Here is an 18,651-nt window from a genome sequence, read left to right as displayed (position 1 = left end):
GTTCCCAAACGCACAATTCTGTAACACGTATTTTCTGAAGGATAGGAGAGTCATCAGTCAGAACAAGCAAAAAAAAATTACACTAGCTTTTTTAGGATCTACACACACTCATCAGGACTGGATGAAGGTAAAAAGAACAATTTACTTGTCAAAAGAACTTAATTAATAAATTAAAAAAAAAGATAAAAAAGGTCACTTCCCTATTTGACAAGATGCTTTTTAAAATTTATCACCAATTCAAATTTGTTATTCTTCCTGGTCAGATGGTCTCTGGTTTCATAATATGTCTACAGATGTAGAAAGTATTGACAGAAAACTCAGATTTAACAATCAAGAAGCTCTTGGAATTGAGTGGGAGACAACACTGGTGTTCACAAACTGGAGGAGGATGGAAAGGGGAGATTTGCAGAGTGGGTCAGGCCTGCACTGAGTTCTGCAGAAGTGCTCTAAATCGAGAATTTGAACTAGAGATCCAATGTATCCCTATCCCTACTCCTTGCAGGGGGGACAGACTGGATGATCTTTAAAGATAATTTCCAAACCAAACCATGACCTCATGTCTAACCAAATGCACATTTGCTTATTGTGAATATTGTAAATTATAAGCTGAATCCTGAAACAAAGACATGGAGATCTAACAGAATAAAATATCACTGCAGTCACATCTGGACACAGCCAACATCAGCAGAGACTTTATAACCAGCTGAGTGCTGTTCCTGTAGCTGCTCCTCTCACTGGAGCCTTGGCTTCATGACAGAACCTCTGAAAGCAGCCACAGCTCCTTGCTTGTGTTTGCAGCTCAGGAACTCTGCAGCTCTCCAGAGCACAGTGCTGCTGCTCTGCCTGTCACAGAGCACCCCATTCCTGTACACATGGAAACTCAAACCATACCCTGCCAGGGGAAGCAGCCCCAGCTGGGGATAAGAGCAGGGATGGCAGCTCCCAGCTCTACAAACTCAAAATCCAGCAGGAAGCAATTCCCCGTACAGGGAATGCTCAGTGTCTGGATTCACCACGCAGCGCCTTTGGGTAAGGCTCTGGTGACACTCAGGCTGCGAGACAGCACACACCCCCTGGAGAAGATCCCATGCATGTTTCCTACAGTGCAGGTGCCTCTGCATAGCTGCCCACTGCCTTGTGCTCACAGCCACTGCCCCCCCCGCAGCTCCCAGCCCTGCCACACCCAGGCACGCTCCCGCACACCTGGGGAAGCACCAGAGCACCTGGCTGACCTTCGAGGGTGCATCTGAGCTCCAGGAGCTTCCCTGGGCAACAGAGCACATCTGCTGAGCTCTGTGAAACAGGCATGGGGCTGCCCACAGGCTTGCTTATGGCTCTGCCTTGGTCAGGGTGACCCAGTGCCACTCTCCCTAACCTAGGTCCACCAACATTGTCACCACCATTCCTCAAAGCATTTGCCTCTGAGCTAACATTTCCTTTTCTGCTTCCTTTTTTTTTTCCCTTCTGCCTTTGAATGATAAACAAACAGAAGAACAGTGAAAGCAATGATGCCTGGTTTTCTGTACATTTGTGCCTATTTACCCTTGAACTGGATCACACTGAACATTCTCTATCATTTCCACATATTCCTTCAAAATTCCCCTTCTACTTCGCCTCACAACTGTCCTTCCACAGCTATTCTGGCTGTGATCTGTGACTCGCTGTGTCCCACTGCAGGTGGGATCCCAAGCTAGAGACAAACACACGCCTGTCCAGTGCCCATCTTCCTGATCACTTATTTTCAACTGTGCTTGCAGAAAATTAATTTGCTTTGAGGCTTCTTCCCTTACACCAAATTTGGCTGAAACAGACCAAAAGATGAGAGAGACAGGGCCAGAATGGGCTCTGCAAGCCCAGCTGGTGCTGTGAACAGGGTGAAGGTGATCAGGTCATCTCACTCTCCTCTGTAGATCCCACACTTGTGATACTGACTTTCTGAGAGGAGGGAAGGGAGGTGCAAGGCAGTGTCCTGGCCAAGGTAATGAAGATGGAGCATGGCTCCTGAGATGCTCCTCTGAGTCTTGCTCTGCCTCCCAGGCCACAGCTGCACCTAATGGTCTGCTCCTGATTTAATGCATGACCTCGTGCAAAATTCATGTGGCAACATCAGCAAAAGGAAGAAAATTCAAAGGACATCAAAGACAGAGCAAGGCTTATTTATATTTCACTGAACTCCCCCCACCTCCACAGGAAGAAAAAGCTAGGAACATAAAGGAATGTGATGGAAGACAAAGAGTGGAGAAGGAGAAACATCTAGGTTACAGCTTTGAATCAATCAAAGGTTTCTTAAAAGTCAGACTAAATGTTTTGAATTCCTCAGTCTCTGGAAGCTCAGCAAACTCTCTGCTGCACCAAGCTCTCATCTCTCATGAGGACAGGAGAACTGTCCTCAAACAAGGATGCTCTGATACAGAGGAAGGGCCAAGGTCCCTTCAAAACATATCTAGGTGCGTGGAAAGATGAAAAAATCAGTCTTCTACAGTTTTTCCAGAAAATTTCACAGATTATTTCTTCTCTTCCTTCTTCCTTTCCACAGAGTGGTTTTCTGCATGTCTAATTGCTGGCTTTCTAACCCTACACTTTGGGTAGGTTTTTCTGCCACATGAGAATCATGCTGCACCACAGAAATCAAGCACAAGTCAAATGCTTCTTTTGAGAGGTCAATAAAAGAAACAAATGACTTTTAGTCTACAATGTGTAGTCTTGGGCACTCATAACTAGCTACAGTCTTTGTCCCTTTGACCCACACCCTGAATGATGGGGAGGAGGAGAAGATCAACAGGTCAGGTCTCCTTTCCTGAGCAAGGAGAGTTCATTGGGATCTCCAAGCAGTAGCTCCTGCAGGACCTCAGTAAGGATGTCATTTGGGATAAAGCAAGAGAAAGCTCCAAAAGAGGACTGGACCTCCACACCCAAAGCCACGTCCTTAGGAGATGCATCATGTACATTTGCAGGGACTGCCACAGCACATCCCAGAACGTTAGAGAAAGCAGCAAGAGCATCTCACAGCTTTCAAACATGAGCCACTTGCCAGAAAATCAAAGGCCCAGCACACAGCTTTAAATATGCAGTGTGGCTCCTGACAAAACTGATAAAGGATGCCACCTCAGCTCCTCCAATGCAAGGCTCAGCCACTGGCACAGCCTGGTGGCAACCTGAGCTGCAGCTCCCCCCCACCCCGAGCCCTGTCCTCAGGAATGCATCCTCCCAGGGCCAAACCCACATCTGATATTCAGTGCAGGGCTGCACCATGGCCAGGTCAACCTCATCCCTAAAGCTGGCCCTGTTCTCCTTATATTTTGTTATGGACAGGACTGTGGACAAGTAACCTGTATTTTTGGGCTGCTGCCACTGTGGAGAGTCCGCAGCAGTGAGGTGCAGGGCGATGTCAGCAGCTGCCTTGGGAGCTCACTGTGTCCTCAGGGGGCATGGCGAGGGAAGAGTCGTCATCCCTCCAGCTCACCTGCCACATCTCTTGTCTCCCCATACTGAAGGGTGTTGGAAGAAAAAAAAAATCTCATTTTTTGAATTTTCTTTTTAAATTAACAAATGCACAAAGCAGCAGAAGGCAACTAGGTGAAAAAACAAAAGTGCTTGGCTCCAAGTAGAATCTGTCATTGTGAATGAGGTTTAAACCAAACCACAGCGAACCTGTGTGCAGGAACAAAACCTTTCAATCTGCTCTGCTTCAGCAAAGCCATCCAGGACAGGAGCACACAAGTTAGAAGCAATGCCTTCTTTTAAACTTATCTCTCCACAAAGTGTGTCACAGCACTTATGACTGAGGGCCTAACCTGTCTTCTTTTAATTTCTGAAATTTGTTTAAATAATGAAATAATCCAGCCAGAGTCCTCTGATCAATGGAACTCCTGTTAAAACAGCTACAGAGCATTTGACAAGAGAATGAAGTGAGATCTTAATGGCAACTCTGTCCTTGACTGAGGAAATGCCAGATTTCCTATCCTGGCCCCAGACTGGGGAAACTGCAGAGAATCACACAGGAAAAACAAACAGGGTTTTTAGGCCTGGCTGGCACTGGAAAATGCTTGCCTCTGTAGCAATGCCACCTTCCATCAGCATAAGGGAACTGTACAGTGCAAGCAAAGGGATGATAAAAACAAATCCAAAAGGTTTCTCTTGCTGAATATTGAAATGTTTTCACTTTCTCACATCTTTACCTTGTGCACATAGCTAAATTTTACACCCGACTTCCACCACAACAAAAGGCAAATATTTGGGTAGAAACTGAACTCCTTTATCTGCACTGCTGCTCCCACAGGCTCCTCCAAGGTGGTGGCAGAGCAGGAATTTTCCATGGCACCTGGACACAGCTCAGTTGTAGAAAGCATCATTTAAAACCCTGTGAGCTCAAGAAGTGGTAGGGCAGGGGGGAGATAGGCAGAGATGCTGCTTGTTTTCCCTTACACCACAAAACATGAATGAGTCTGGAAAAGGCTGTCTAAAGAGAACCAGATTTGAAAGTATGTCTAATTCAAAAGCATGAAAAACTTTAATTTTAGCAGAAAGGAAAAAGCACATCAGAATTATCACTGCTTTGTGCTGCACCTTGCTTTCAGCCAAGGGCTGGAGTAAAGAAAGAGGTTGAACCTCCCAGGCAGTGCAAATGGATCTTTACTTTTCACAGATAAACCTCACTTTTAAGAACAAAGAGAAAAAACCCAAACACTTTAGGGACACTTGTGTAATTTGCCAATAAAATCTTTCTTTGTTTTTTCATCTTGCTGTGTTGTTTGCTCTGCCCTGTGCTGGCAGAGAGATCCCAGCACCTGGCCTCATTTGAAAATGAACAGTGGGAAAACCACCAGCATGAGGATAACTGCAAATAAGCACACAAATATATAGCAGAGCTCATTTGCAAGGGCTGGCTGATGTTTGAAGACGGTGGAAACATTTTATTTTACTGCTCAGGAGCTCAGTCTCCACAATCAGCATCCTCTCTGCTACACAGGACAAGCAATAGCAAATTACACCCTTGTAATTTAACACCCACACCCCCCTTGTCTGAAGACGACATTTTATATCACAAAGGTAAAAACTCCTCCTTGGAGCTTTCCCACACCCCTTCCCCAGCTTGAGGACACAGCAGCAGTAGGAGAGGAGGAGCACAGAGCTCACCAGCAAGGACTTGTTGGGCACAAACTGTTCAGTCCCTGGCTTCTTGTGGAATACCACCCCACTTCATTTCACAGCAAGTGGATCTGAGCAAAGCTCAACAGAGATGCCAGGCTGTGCCCTGGGACAGCAGGCAGTGTCCACCTGCTGTTCCCCACCTTGCAAACACTGCAGGCTGCTTTTAAGGCACAGACACCTTGCAAACACTGCAGGCTGCTTTGAAGGCACACACACCACCTGCACCATCCTTTTTCCTGAGCTGAAGGATTTGTCACCCCTTCCAGGACGTGTGACCAACCACACCATGAAGGACCCCAGTGACTCTGCTCATTCCTGGATACCTTCAGCCATCTCCTCTCACAACTTTCCAAACCTGGGGGTCCTTGGATGCAAATGGTGTGTCCCTCTGTGTGCCTCAGACTTTAACACTGTGTGGCTGCCCAGAACTCACACTCAAGTTCAGAGCAGAACAGAAACTACCTGATATTACCTGACAGCACCATGAATCCCCCTTGACCACCTGCTCTTTGTCCAGGAAGGGGCTGCAGCAATGCAAACAGAGGCAGCACAGGGCAGAGCTGCCATCCTGCTCCCCCCCTGAGATGCTGAACTCACGTTCATTAAAGCTGTGGTAACGTTTTTCTCCTACAAGCACAAGAATGAGAGGGGAGATTCACATTTCACAGTGCAAAAAAAGAAACATGCCTAGGGTGATGTTCCTCCTTCCTTACAACTGCTTTCAGCATGCAGCTGCTACAGTAATATCAAAAAGCACATCAGCAAGCACAGCAAAAAACATGCTGTTGCTCTCCTCTGTGATAAAACACTTAAGAACATTGCTTAATTACATACAGAAGAATAAGTGGAAGCAAACCAGGGCAAATAATTCCTGCATGATTGTGACTGTAATGATTCACAAAAAAACCCAACAAACCCACACAGAAAGAAAGGCAGGGTTTGTGAATTAGGGCAGAGCTTTTAAAACAGCACTTAAGTCAGGCCAGATAGAGCTCCAACATCTCTACAGGTTTTTGTAAGCTGAATAAATCCCCATTAAAGGGGAGGTATGCAGACTGTTATAGTAATAATTTTTGCAGACATGAATAAATAAAATTGAAAGTTTGCATATGTTGGTGTAGACATCTCTAATTATAAAAAAAATCCCACATAGATATCTGTGGAATGCTGTGACCACGAATATTTTTCTACAGGCAAGCAGCAATGGATAATTTTTGTTTCTTTAAAGGATCAGAGACTCACACCTTCCAAAGGTGATCAGGAAACCAAAGTGCCTTTGGGATTCCTGACTTCCCCAGCAACAAGTTCTGTGAAACTGGATGTCAACACATGAATGGGAGCAGGAACAAACCGAGTGCACATCCCACCTCTGCCCTGCACCCCCCTACAGCACAGTCACTGAGAGACTCTGCGAAAACACAAAGATAAAACAAGAATAAAAAGTTTTGGTGGGCTGAGGGTAGAATGAAAGGGTTTTTGAAAGGCACCAACAGCTGTAGAAAATCCCAGAGAACTGCATGGTGAAATTACATAAAAGCTGCCTCTTAACATTAACAGCTCAGCTGTGACATGACCACTATGTAGAGATAGAAAAACTCACTCTGAAAAACACAGGTATTTTGGGGGGAAAAAACGTCTTTGTAGGCTTCACCAGAATAGGATGTGTGGCAGCACCATGAAATAGGCTTATTTCAGTGTACACTGCTAATAGGCTGTTCTTTTGAACTAAAATGTTCTCATTCAAGCTGCTGTTAAGCCAAAGATGTGGGGGAAATGGTGGTATGAACACAAGAGGCCAACCCCTCCCCAGAAAAGGGGAAGTTGAATATTGCATGCTTTGAATTTTCTATATAAGTACCAATCTGCAATCACTGGCTTGTACTTTTTTTGCCTTTTTTTAAATGCAGGCTTAATTCAGTTGCTAAAAACTAGATTAGGTCTGACCAGCTTTTTTGCTTTCTGAAAAAAATCTACTCATGATTAGAAACTGCACTTTACAAACTGATTCATGCCCTGAAAAAATACTTATATTGTAGCAACAGTCACTTATTCCACCTAAAACATGGTCATAATCTTAGTGAAGGGCAGGAGATGGTCCTTCTCCAGGAGGGCACACACCAGAGCAGGAGGGAGAGCACTGGAGTGGGGACAAAATCCACATTTCCCTCCTTCCCAGCCACTGCTTTCTCTTCCAGAAAAAGGGCTGGCAACCCACAGCTTGCACACAAAAAGGGACATGTAGGTAACTGTGGTCACTGCAGCTCCCATTTCTTTGTGAGGTTGGTGCAGTCTGGGAAAAGCTTTTATTCCTTGCACTGTGAGCTCCTGCCAGAGGCACCCAGACCTGCTGGACCCCTGGCTTGGCTGCTGCCCTGCTCTGGAGTCACAGATGCTCAGGGACACAAAAGAAGCCCAAATCCCAGCGGCACCTGGCTGTGCCCTCCAAACCCAGAGGGTGATGGTGGAAGCCCTGCTGAGGCCTTGCTCTCTCCTTTGGGAAGGATGAAAACAAACTGAGCTCTTCCAAGCAAGATGATGAACAAACAACCCATGCAAGATACAGCCAGACACATCAGCAAATGTTCTCAACACCCACAGAGGGGCTGATCCTCCGTCCAACACCCTCCACTGGTGGCTTCCAGGGGCAGCAAGCATCAAAACAGCAATCATGTACCTTGTCAAAATTATCTCCTTTAATCAGTGGTGTGTTCAGTGGTTACTCCTAGAGTGGGTACTTGCATGTTCAGAAGAGAGAAATAAAAACCAACAGACTTCTTACAAGAAAAACAGAAAAGCTATAAAAGCATTCATTCTAATAAGTTTAATTACTTGTCTGTGCAACTCATTGAGTTCTCATCATTGGACTAAATTAAAGTCACTGGATATAAATAATTTTTCTTACTGAGTTTTCATCCAGCATGATGTGCTAGGAGGACAAGAGACTCACAGACACAAAGTAAAAATTATCTGTTCTGCTTAGTGGGTTAATGTATCTGTCTTTTACTTTATGCAGGAAAAAAAATAATTTATCCTGTTAGAATGTTCAGCTAAACTTATTTTCAGATACACTTTAAAGAGCAATATTTTTTCTAGGAAATGGTGGATATGTTAAAATAAGTATTCTTTGCTTAAAACAGTTTTTATTAATAATTTCTTATTTGTTTAGATCAAATATCTAAACAGCAACATCTGGTCCACTTTCTCCTTCATGTCATCTGTCATTCCATAACACTGCCACCTAGACAAGGAACAGCTGTACACATTTCCAATTTAACTATATATTTTATATATTATCATATATTTTTTCTCCTCAGATTTTATTGTTACTATAGAGACACTCTAAGTTAAATTCTTCCAAAGCAGAAAGAACACGAGCTGTGACAGAATCAAGACATTCGGTTTTTTTACTTTGCTTACAAAACTTAAGCAACAGTGCAAAGTTTTCCTGCTTTAGTAGTTCTTACACTACTTGGCTCTCTTCTCAAATTCTTCTGCTCTGGGAACCACAGCACCCTGCCTTTAGTCAGATGAGTGTCAACTTCTTCCAAAATAAAATTATCAAGGCAAAATTACTCAAACAGGTAAATTGCAATGGGGAAAACAAAATAAAAATCACATGCACATTCTAGGTGTCCTTCTTGCAAGGCTGCAAGATTGAAATGAGCTCTAAATTTCTCCAAAAACACCCCAAGAGCTCTCACTTCTCAAGAAGTAGCCCCTAGAGCCCCGCATGCCTTGGCTCTGACACATACATGGCACACACCACAGCAGAAAATGGGAAAAAGCCCCCAGAGGACCTGATGGAGGGGAAGGAGAGAAGGCTGAGGCCACAAGACTGTTTTGGTGACCACTCCTAAGAAGTGTTTAGATTTGAAGGTAAAAGAGAAGAAACTTGTGTCCCCAGCATGTCATGTCTCAGCAAGACAAGCAGCACACGCACCTCTGGGAGGTTTGGGCCAACTCTTTTTGTCCAATATGGGAAGCAGCCTTTCCATCACCCTCATGCACCACAACTGCAGCACTGAAAGAGTCTATGGAACTCCCAGGAGACAAGAAGGAGCTCAGTAATTAACAGAAAACATTAGTAACCTGCATGTCTATAGCTGCACAGCTCCCTGTTTGACTCACTCACCATGTATTAGAAAAGGCAGATGGTTTGTGATTTGCGCAGCTGATGAATCACTGCACCTCTTTCCTCCCTCCCAGTGGCTTCTCTCTGTATCTTCCCATTCCCCAGTGAGACCTACAGATTGGAGGATAACACACCACAAGCAGAGCAGCATAGCGTCTCCTGCCACAGGATGGTTTTACCTGTGGCCCACAAGCACTGCTGCTCTCTCCTGTCCCATTTCCCTACCCACTCACCTACACACTGGTGAACTTAACAGCTATTGCTTCAAATTGTCTTCACTGACACTGCTTACACAGTCTGAACCTCTGCACTACTGGGAAAAGCTTTGGTACATGGTAATTTTGCCTTTTAAAACATCAAGTCTGGCTGATAAACTGTAACAACCAAAAATACCAATTTCCTGAATGGAAACTCTTGAGCTACAGTACCAGATGCCATTGAAGGAAGAAGCCCAAAAGCTGGGTTTGGGGTACAAAGATGTGTCTTGAAGCCCACCACACTGAGCACTTGCACAGCAATGAAAGGGAAATGTTTCACCTCAACACTTCCACCTCTTTTAAAACAGGACCACTCCTGGAAACTGCCACACGCCTTTTCTCAGGACTGAGCACCCAGTGACCTCCAAACTCAGCCAGGGGGTACCAAACAAATCTGATGTCCAAGGCACTTCAGGGCAGCTCCAATTTTAAGCACAGAGAGTCAGCTGCTGGCCTAACTCACACAGTTCAGTGACCTGCTCTATTAGGAGACAGACACCTATGGTACAGATGAACCCCAATATTTCTAGGAAGACATTTCCTTTCTCAAACCTGACTCAATTTTGTCACTACTATAATCAGACCCCAAGCTCCTAGCCAAGACAGAGACAAAAATCAGCACATGGGAAAGTTGGCTGCTGCTGCTGGTTAAGAGTGAGATGCTTGGAAGAATTCCATAGGCAGTGCTTTGTATCAGTCTGATCTCCTCAGCTTCCTGGTGATGAGCAGATTTGGTTCAACTGAAGGGCACTGCAAATATCTTGCTGTAAATAATTTTCACTCAGTCTCATCTTGCTGCATTTTACATCACCTTTTGTTGTGCTCTGCTTGCTTAAAGAAAAGGCTGTTTTAAAAGTGGCCTGGTGAAAAGTTCTACATTTAGAGGCTTTTCTTCTCTAAAAGCAGTGACATGACTTCTACCCACCATGTAAAACAAGTATTTTTTAGGTCCTATCCCCTCATGTAGGAGCCTGCCTTACATAGTTAATGACCCATGGTGATCAGAGGATCCCACTGCTCCAATATTTGGAGGTTTTACAGCTGTTAAGATACCCATCCTCACAGCAGGATTGTGAGTTAAGGCACTGCTGTTATTCCCATTGCTCAAATGGGCAATTAAGGCATGAAGAGAACATGGCAGAGGCTTTGCTAAATGGCCAAGTCAATTTACAGCTTGCTGCCACCCAAACTGGGTATCAGAGTGCAAAAATCATGCCTTACCCAAGGTCTTCAGCAGGGCTGGAAACTGCATCAAGGTTTTTGGTTACTGCTCCAATCTCCAGTAAATTCAGGTTACTCTCCCAGCTCACAAGTGGAAAACATTTAACAGCTCCTGCAAAAGCAGCTGGTACTCTTAGATTTGGTGCTTTTTTGCTGGGACCTAAGTCACAAAACCACCACAACTTTCATCAGGAGGCTCATGGGAGGAAGCAAAAGTCTAAAGATAAAAGGTCTGAACTTTTCTGTTTTCTCTCAGAAATCACTCATTGGGCCAGGTGCACATACACAAGAGAGAAGCTTCTCAGCCAAGGCTGCTAAACCTCCCCCTGTCCTTACACAAAAGAAAAGCTCCCTTCCTCTGCAGCTGCTGCAAAGCAGATCATAAGCAAACCACACCAACTCCTCCTGCTCTTCCTCTGCTTGAATCTTGAGTTCAAGAACTCTTCCCCTTTATACTTCTTCCCAAAATTCTGGAAAAAACAAGTATTTTAGGGAGGGTTCCCATGTGAAAGAGATCTTCTTGTGACAATCCCATCTCACACAGAGTCTGTGGGCACCATCAATACACTTGTTCCCTTCTCTCTGGAGGCCCTGCATGAGCTGACCCACACCATTTGCAGTCAAGAGCACACATTTGTTTCTGCTTGTTGGTGATACAAGCTGACCATTCCTAGCATGAATCACATTATTCCTTGGTCAGTTCCTCAGTCAGCTCTGAGGTCAAATGCTGAAAAAGTGACCATCTAAAAGATGCTTAGTTACATTGCTTTCTGTCATTTGAATCACATGCTGTGCTTGTGTTTGCTGAAGTTGTGTTACTACATCTCTTGCAATTCCCACTCAGACCACCCCTACATATAATGTCCCCCTCATTACCTTCAAGTTTTATCTCAGTACTTTGTTTTCAAAGTGTATTTCATTATTTCTCCTTCTCTTAGTAAGCACCCAGTCCTGATACACATACAAAGCGCTTTGTTTTAGTGTAACCCTAGGGTAACTGTGTGACAGAGAACCTACCACATGTTCCACAGAAGAGGCTGAGAGACAATAAATAAGGAGTCCAGTAAGATCCTTTTGAAACACTTGCATGATTTCTCTTCACTGCAGATTACATAACACTTTCCTTACTGGGCATTTGAGGCATCTAAGACAAGACCAGGACACCAATTTCTGTCTGCCATCAGAAACCAGAAGCCAGCTGAAGCATCACTGATGTTCCAGATGTCTACACCCTATGAAATGTGAAATCAAAAGCTGTTTGAAGTTATTCACCAAGTGACACTTTCTAATTTCTCCACTCATCCAAACACTCTCCCAATCAAATATTTAATTTCCTTAGGAAAATCGCTGATTATAAGTAAAACTTTTAATTTATCTCACCCCAAAAGCCAAACAAAACCCCCAGAGTTAGAAAGCCTTTCAAAACTGTGCTTACTTATGGGGAAAAGGCCTGTCTGGCCCCACAGGACGCTGAGGTTTCGGGTGGCTATGAACATTTCCGTGTCCCTACAGGCAGGCAGGCACACAAACGCCATTTTCCCCGCAGGTCACGGGACCAAATGAGCTTCCTCTTCCTCCCTGCACACCCTGGCTGCTGCAGTTTGTCACAGGGCAGAGCCAGTGCCCTCTGTGCACAGTAACAGCTCTGCTGCCGGGAGGATTTGGCAGGGCCACAAAGGACCTTTGTCCGCGCCAGAAGTTGAGTGCACAATGCAATCCTTCCCCCTTGTCACACAGAGCTGGCCTTCCCTGCCTGGGCTGGAAACACTGCCCCAGTGACTGCACCTCACAAACCCAAACATGTCCCCTTCCCCAGCACGGAATCCTTCTGCCCCTACCCAGGGCTGCAGGCCAGTGGGGAGCAGCCACTGCTTTTGGGAGCCTTTAATTCTGGTGAATTCTACCCAGACCTGCTGCAAGGATGAGTCTGAGTGAGTGCCACAGCTCTGCCCCTCAGCCTCTCTATACAACTTTTCCACCTAGATACTACAATACCACCTGAATATAAGGGTCTCCAATTTCCAGGTATATTCTTGTCTTCAAGAGGCCAGAAACCTGGCAGACTGATCTCATCTCATCTCACCTAACAGTATGTGATTCCTTTGTGCAACATTCCTCTGTTTGTGTTGGATCTCCCAGCCTGTGTGTGCATATATATGAAACTTTTTTGTCAATGCAGCAGCTCTGAATTCAGCCTGTCCCACCTTTCCCTCAACTGGCCCTTGAAATGGGGATCCCTAGGCCAAGACAGGAGCTGCAGCACCTTGGAGCTCTGGGAAAAGATGCCAACATGGGATGTGGGGGACAGAGGATGAGCACACCCTTACACTATTCTGCTGGAAAAAAGTGGGATTTAGCAGGATGTAAATGTCTCTGCATTTTTGTTTCACTCCAGAAATACAAAGAGGAAATGATTGCTGAATCATTCACAAACTACTTAATATCCCAATTCAAAAGAACCAGGGATTCTTCTGTAAATATACAGTGAAAGAGGGTGAAAAGGATCTTTGGAAGACCTGATATGTATTAAAAAATATTAGGAATTGACACAGTTGTAAATACAGTGAGATTAGCACAATCCAAGCCTTTGGAGACCTTCCACAGTACATGATACAAAGGACATGTTTTGTTTCTTCTACTTCTCATTTCAAGCATCAAGGGATACTGATCAAACCAGTTCCTACTTTCATAACCGAGCTTGATCTGGACCATCCATATCCTAGATGCTTTGGCACAAGATGCCCCTTATAATCCCAAACCCCAAAAGGAATCATGTTTCACATAGAGAAATTGAGGAATTCCGCCTATATTGAAGAATAAAATGCCAAGGAAAACAATGAGAGAAGAACTGGCTAAATCTCCCATTCATTTATTTCTAACCAGTGAAGGATTTGCCATCAGAACACCTAAATGTGACCAAGTACTTGGCAGTTGCCTCCTCCCATCTCCTCCCACAGGTTTTAATCCCAGTGTGCTCACTGTTCCCAGCTCTGGCATCGCCTCTCTGTCTCCCTGGTGCTGGGATTTCCCTGAGGGCTACTTCATACTCCTCCAGATGAAGAAACTGTAACAATGATGCTTGAGCAATACTTGAGAAATGCAGCAGAGGAGGAGAACTGCTCCATAAAACAGTTTCTCAATGAAGCATGTTTGTTTAAATATTTTTTAAAGAATTTTTTAAAACTCTGTTTCTTCTCCTCCTGTTTCTGGGATGCCAGGACCAGGCCTGCAGCAGCATGCCCAGGGCTTATGCTCACCCCACAATCTGCAGCAAACCCTCCTCCTTCCTGCTCTCTCCTCAGAGCTGCAAAACAGGCTCCAACCATCCAGTCACCAAAATCCAGTGTGACACTAATATTCAGTATTTGTTGGCCAAAACACGTGTGCTCCTTCCAAGGGAAGGAACAAAAACAAACAAAAAACCCCCCTTAATGATATAATTTCAAAAGACATTGATTCTGTGACCAGCTTGTGTTAATTTAGATGGTCACCTGGTTTTATAATGTTTGTGAAAATTCTTCTGTCAAAAAGAAACAGCCACCTAACACTCCAGTATGAACTCTGTGCAACGTGGCAGCTCTTTCCATGGCAACCCACCAGCAGCAAGCCTGCTTTTCTCCACAGACTTTGCTGCACAGAAAAGGAGGGCAGGGAAAGAGCTGCTGCAAAGCTCTGGCTGTTGCTGCCACTCTGGCAATCCTGCCACCCCCGGGAACCAAAACTTTGGGGAAAGGCAGCACTTCCACAGCCTCACTGCTGAAACGTGGCTTAGCCCCAGCTGCTGGGTCATTTGCAGGTTGCTTGGTTTGCTTGCTTTGTAAAGCCCAATCAATCTATTTTGTTTCCCAAACAGCATGAAATATTACCTTGGTAGTCCCCAAATCATTCTCCAAGCAGAAGGGAATGGAATTAAGGCAACTAGGCCATGCTCTCAGATGGTCTCCACATGCAACAGCAGGATGCTTACTGAGGGCATCTCCTTCTGGAGAACAGACAGACAGACAGACCTGCCACTGCCCTGGGCAGCCTGGCCAGTGTGGAGGGCAGGCAGGACACCCATGAGCTCCCTGATGTTCTGCTGGGACCAACTGGAAAACAGCAAGGCTCCCAAGCTTGTCTCTGCCACTACACATTTCCCTTCTAAACACAGCCCCTGCCCAATTCAGCACCCTCACACACAGGGGAGCTAAGATCTTGTCTTTGGCTAGTCCTGAAGGCAGCCATGCAGCCAAACCTCTTGTGTCACTACAGGCAACCCAAAACTGAGCCACAAGCTCCCCAGACTTCCTCCCCTCCTCCTCCTCTCCGAAGCACTCCCTCCCTCCCTGTCTCATCACCTGCAAGGATGCCTCAAGCACTGTGACAGCCCACACTGGAGTGGTCCTGGGTTATTTCTCCTGAAGCTTTATGAGATTTAATTACACAGCAGTTTCTGAAGTTTAAAAAAAACCACATTCCACACCAAGAGCTGATGCTATTATTTGAAGTGACCTGACCCCAAAATCCAAATAAGAAGCAGGGAAGGGGACAAACAATAGTGCCATCAGTAAGGCTGGAGATGGCAGAGACTTGAAACCAGATCTCAGAGGAGCATTCATCAGCCATGACCTCTCACATCTACTGTGGATTTTAGACATCTTTCCCACAAAAGCATTGACAAAACAGACACTTATGTGGGAGCTCATTTCCAGCAGATCAGCTGCCTTCTGCCAGGGAAACACTCACCCATGAACATTTCCTGAAGCAATTCCTACCTCAACACTTCTGTGATATTCAGGGAACTAGGTCAAGACTTACTGCAGGCTTCTCACCTGAAAGAGGAGCCTGAGGAAAAAAAAATACTGAATTACTTTTGTCTTTTCTCCCCAAAGTTCCTCTTCTCTTCATGATTTCTTTCCCTTGTGGAAGAGATCTACTTCTCCTCCAACACCTTTTGTCTTCTCTACCCCCATCAAATAATTCACAGAGTGAAGGAAGCTTAGGCAGAAGAAAGCAGACAAACTGTTCACACAGTTCCTGGCTTGTGTGGTCTCCTGAAATGCTCCAGAGAGGCAGTCCCTGCAGAGCAGGGCTGCTTTGGGCTTGCAGGGGAATTGGGCTGTATGTGATCCAGTTCATTCTGCTTCCCTGGTATGTCCTGTGGACTCACAACACTAAATTAAAGGATAAAATCAGAGGGGAGAGAAAGGGAACAAACAAGAAATCCTTAAAATCCCACCCTGCTCATGCAGACCATAGGCCTCTGCTGCCTTTTTGAAAAAAATATAATTTCTAAAGCAAAGTTGTCCCATGTGTGGTACTGCAAGAGGAGGAAAGAGAGCCAGGACGCAGGAAAAGACTGCAGAGCCTGCAATGGAAAATCCTCACTCTGTCACCAAGCAGTTCTCCTGTAACACTTATTTTAATAAAGTGAATATGATGAAACACAGCCCAGTTGTACACAAGACTGCTGAGAAATTGGATCCGGCTGCTGAAATCAGCTCTGGAACCCCTCCTCTCCCAACCCTGCCAGTTCACATCAGCTAATTCCATCCAAAGCACCCCCAGCCAAGAAGGGACAGGAAGGAGAAATGAGACAGGATGGGTCAACCCCACATTTGATTCATCTTCAGAGCAGGGTCAGCGTGTAAATCTTTACTGGTCTCTTTTGTCACTCGCCAAGGTTCAGATGTGGCATCTCTGGCTGTCCCCTAATGATGAAAGGTGACACTGACAGACTTCAAGGGCAATGTCCATGGAACTTGGCCTTAGCTCTTGCATGAGCAAGTGATAAAATAGCCTTAATATTAGGTATAAGAAAGCAAATTTAAAAAGGGCCTCTTGTTTTTTTCTCATAATTTGCTTTTAATTCTAGATTTTATTCTTTTAAAACTGAATTCAAACAAGAATAGACAGATTCTCCTCCTTTTGTGGAATAAATCAGCCCAGCTGCTGAGGTCAGTGTTTTCAGACCAACACATGAATGCAGAAGATGTGTCTGAGGAAATTCAGTGCTGGCTGATTCATCCTTTAGAAAGGATGAAGAACAACCATCCTGGCACATCAAGTTTGTTCCTTTGAAGTTGAAACAATTCAGTGGTGGTATCAAGATGGCAGGAACTGGAGGGGGAAAAAAAAGGCAACCCTATCCAGACTGCCCTGAAATATCTTTTCAGGCTTTAGGTGCTGAACAATAAAAGAGCCTCCATGGTCCATCAAGTTTGCACTGAACACAAGTGAGGTGAAGGGCATCCTTCCTCGTTCACTTCTTGCATGGTGGCTGAGCACTGCTGCCCTCCTCATGTCCCCTGCCACAGACATGCACACAGACACAGGGCAGCAAAGGAAGAGAAACACAATTATATGACCCACTGAAATGTTTCCAGATGGAATCCACACCTCAGGATTTCACAGGAAACAAAGCATAGCCTGAAACTTGTGAAAACAAAACTGCACAGCAAAAATTCACCAAAAGCACAGTAGGAGAGGAAGAGTGAAGACAAAAAGTGCACTCAGATTTAATTCAGATTTGGAGAAATCAAGAGGGTGTTGGTGGAGAAAAAATAAAAAGTCTTTTTTCCTTGGACAGCCCCATTTCAAGATGCAGGTACACATTCACACAATGTGTATCTAGCTATATAAAACCAGCACATACCATCTCTGTTTCCTTAGAGTGTAAATAGCATCAGGAAAAAAACACCTTTCAACCTGTCCCTCTGCTAGCTTTCAGTCCCAAAAGTGACTTGTACGAAGGGCTGTCTGAAGATGCTCAGTAGCAGGTCAATCTTTCCCAGCAGGTAGGAAAGCTATAAATCAATTGCTTTAAAACTAAAAAAAAGACAAGGAAAAAAAAAACAAAAAAACCAAACCAAAAAACCCCTGAGGCTTGCTGGGAAGAAGTAAAATTGGGGGGAAAAAGAGGTAAGATGAAAAGAACCTGTAATCCCTTTAATGCAGCACTGAACTTCTTCTGAAGAGAAAGCACAGTAATGATAAGAAAAGGAAAGAAAAGCAAAGAAGAAAGCAGCCCATTGACACTAGGTACCTATATATTTTTTTAATAGGCATTAGGTCAGCAGGGCATTTTCCATCTGCCCTGCTTAAACCAGAGCTTGATGATGTTACATGTGTGATTTTAATACAACATTTATCCTGGTGGGACTGTAAGTTTGTTCTGTGTGTGTGTGCACATGGGTATTTTGATGGGCTCTCCTGAGGGGCAGGGCAATTTGTAAGCAGATGATGAAAACAACAGATTTTGGGTTGCACTTCTACTGATTCTGGGGTTGCTTGGAAGGGAGAGAGAAATAACTCATCAGCAACAAAGGGCTATGAGGACTTGGAGAGGAAGGGAAGAGGAGAATGAAGAAGAAACAACTTTGCCCTCAGCCTCCCGCAGTCCTTCTGGGTTTAGCTCAAATGGCAAAGGGCAGCCCTGCTGCTCTGGAATCCCCCTGGGCAGGGGCAGCTCCCCTTTACCAGCAGGGCCCTGCTCAGGACTCCAGGCTCTGCTCCCCTGCCAAATGCACAGGAGCTGCCCTGAACCTCACTCCTGCCCAGTTCTAGCCCAACCTCCAGGCCTGCCCATCTCAGCTCAGAATCCTGGTCAAGGCAGCAATGATAAAATACATTTTTCCTATATTTTTGTTAGTCATCTGATGATTCACATGGATAAAGAGATCACAGTCTTCCTCCTTCACAAAGTCTACATTAAAAGGAAAGATCACCATTCCACAATCTGCTTTTCTTTCAAATTCCACAGTGCTTTTCCAATCTAATTCAATAAGGACTATGCAAACTAACTGGAGCCTGCAAGAGTTCCCAGATAGCTGCTTGACTAACACAGTGCAAGTTAAGGAAGATTAGTTAGAAGCTGAAGTCAATGTTTAAAACACAGATTAGAGACAGGTT

General features: G+C 44.9%; 1 protein-coding gene across 1 annotated transcript in view; it reads right to left on the bottom strand.

The window, feature by feature from the left end:
* Positions 1–18,651, bottom strand: part of ZHX2 (zinc fingers and homeoboxes 2) — a 71,458-nt gene that overhangs the window by 9,870 nt on the left and 42,937 nt on the right. The gene's annotated exons all lie outside the window — the stretch shown is intronic.

The sequence above is a fragment of the Ammospiza caudacuta genome, chromosome 1 (assembly GCF_027887145.1).
Source record: "Ammospiza caudacuta isolate bAmmCau1 chromosome 1, bAmmCau1.pri, whole genome shotgun sequence".
In the NCBI taxonomy this organism is placed as follows: Eukaryota; Metazoa; Chordata; class Aves; order Passeriformes; family Passerellidae; genus Ammospiza; species Ammospiza caudacuta.
This window is presented reverse-complemented; position numbering and strand designations above follow the sequence as displayed.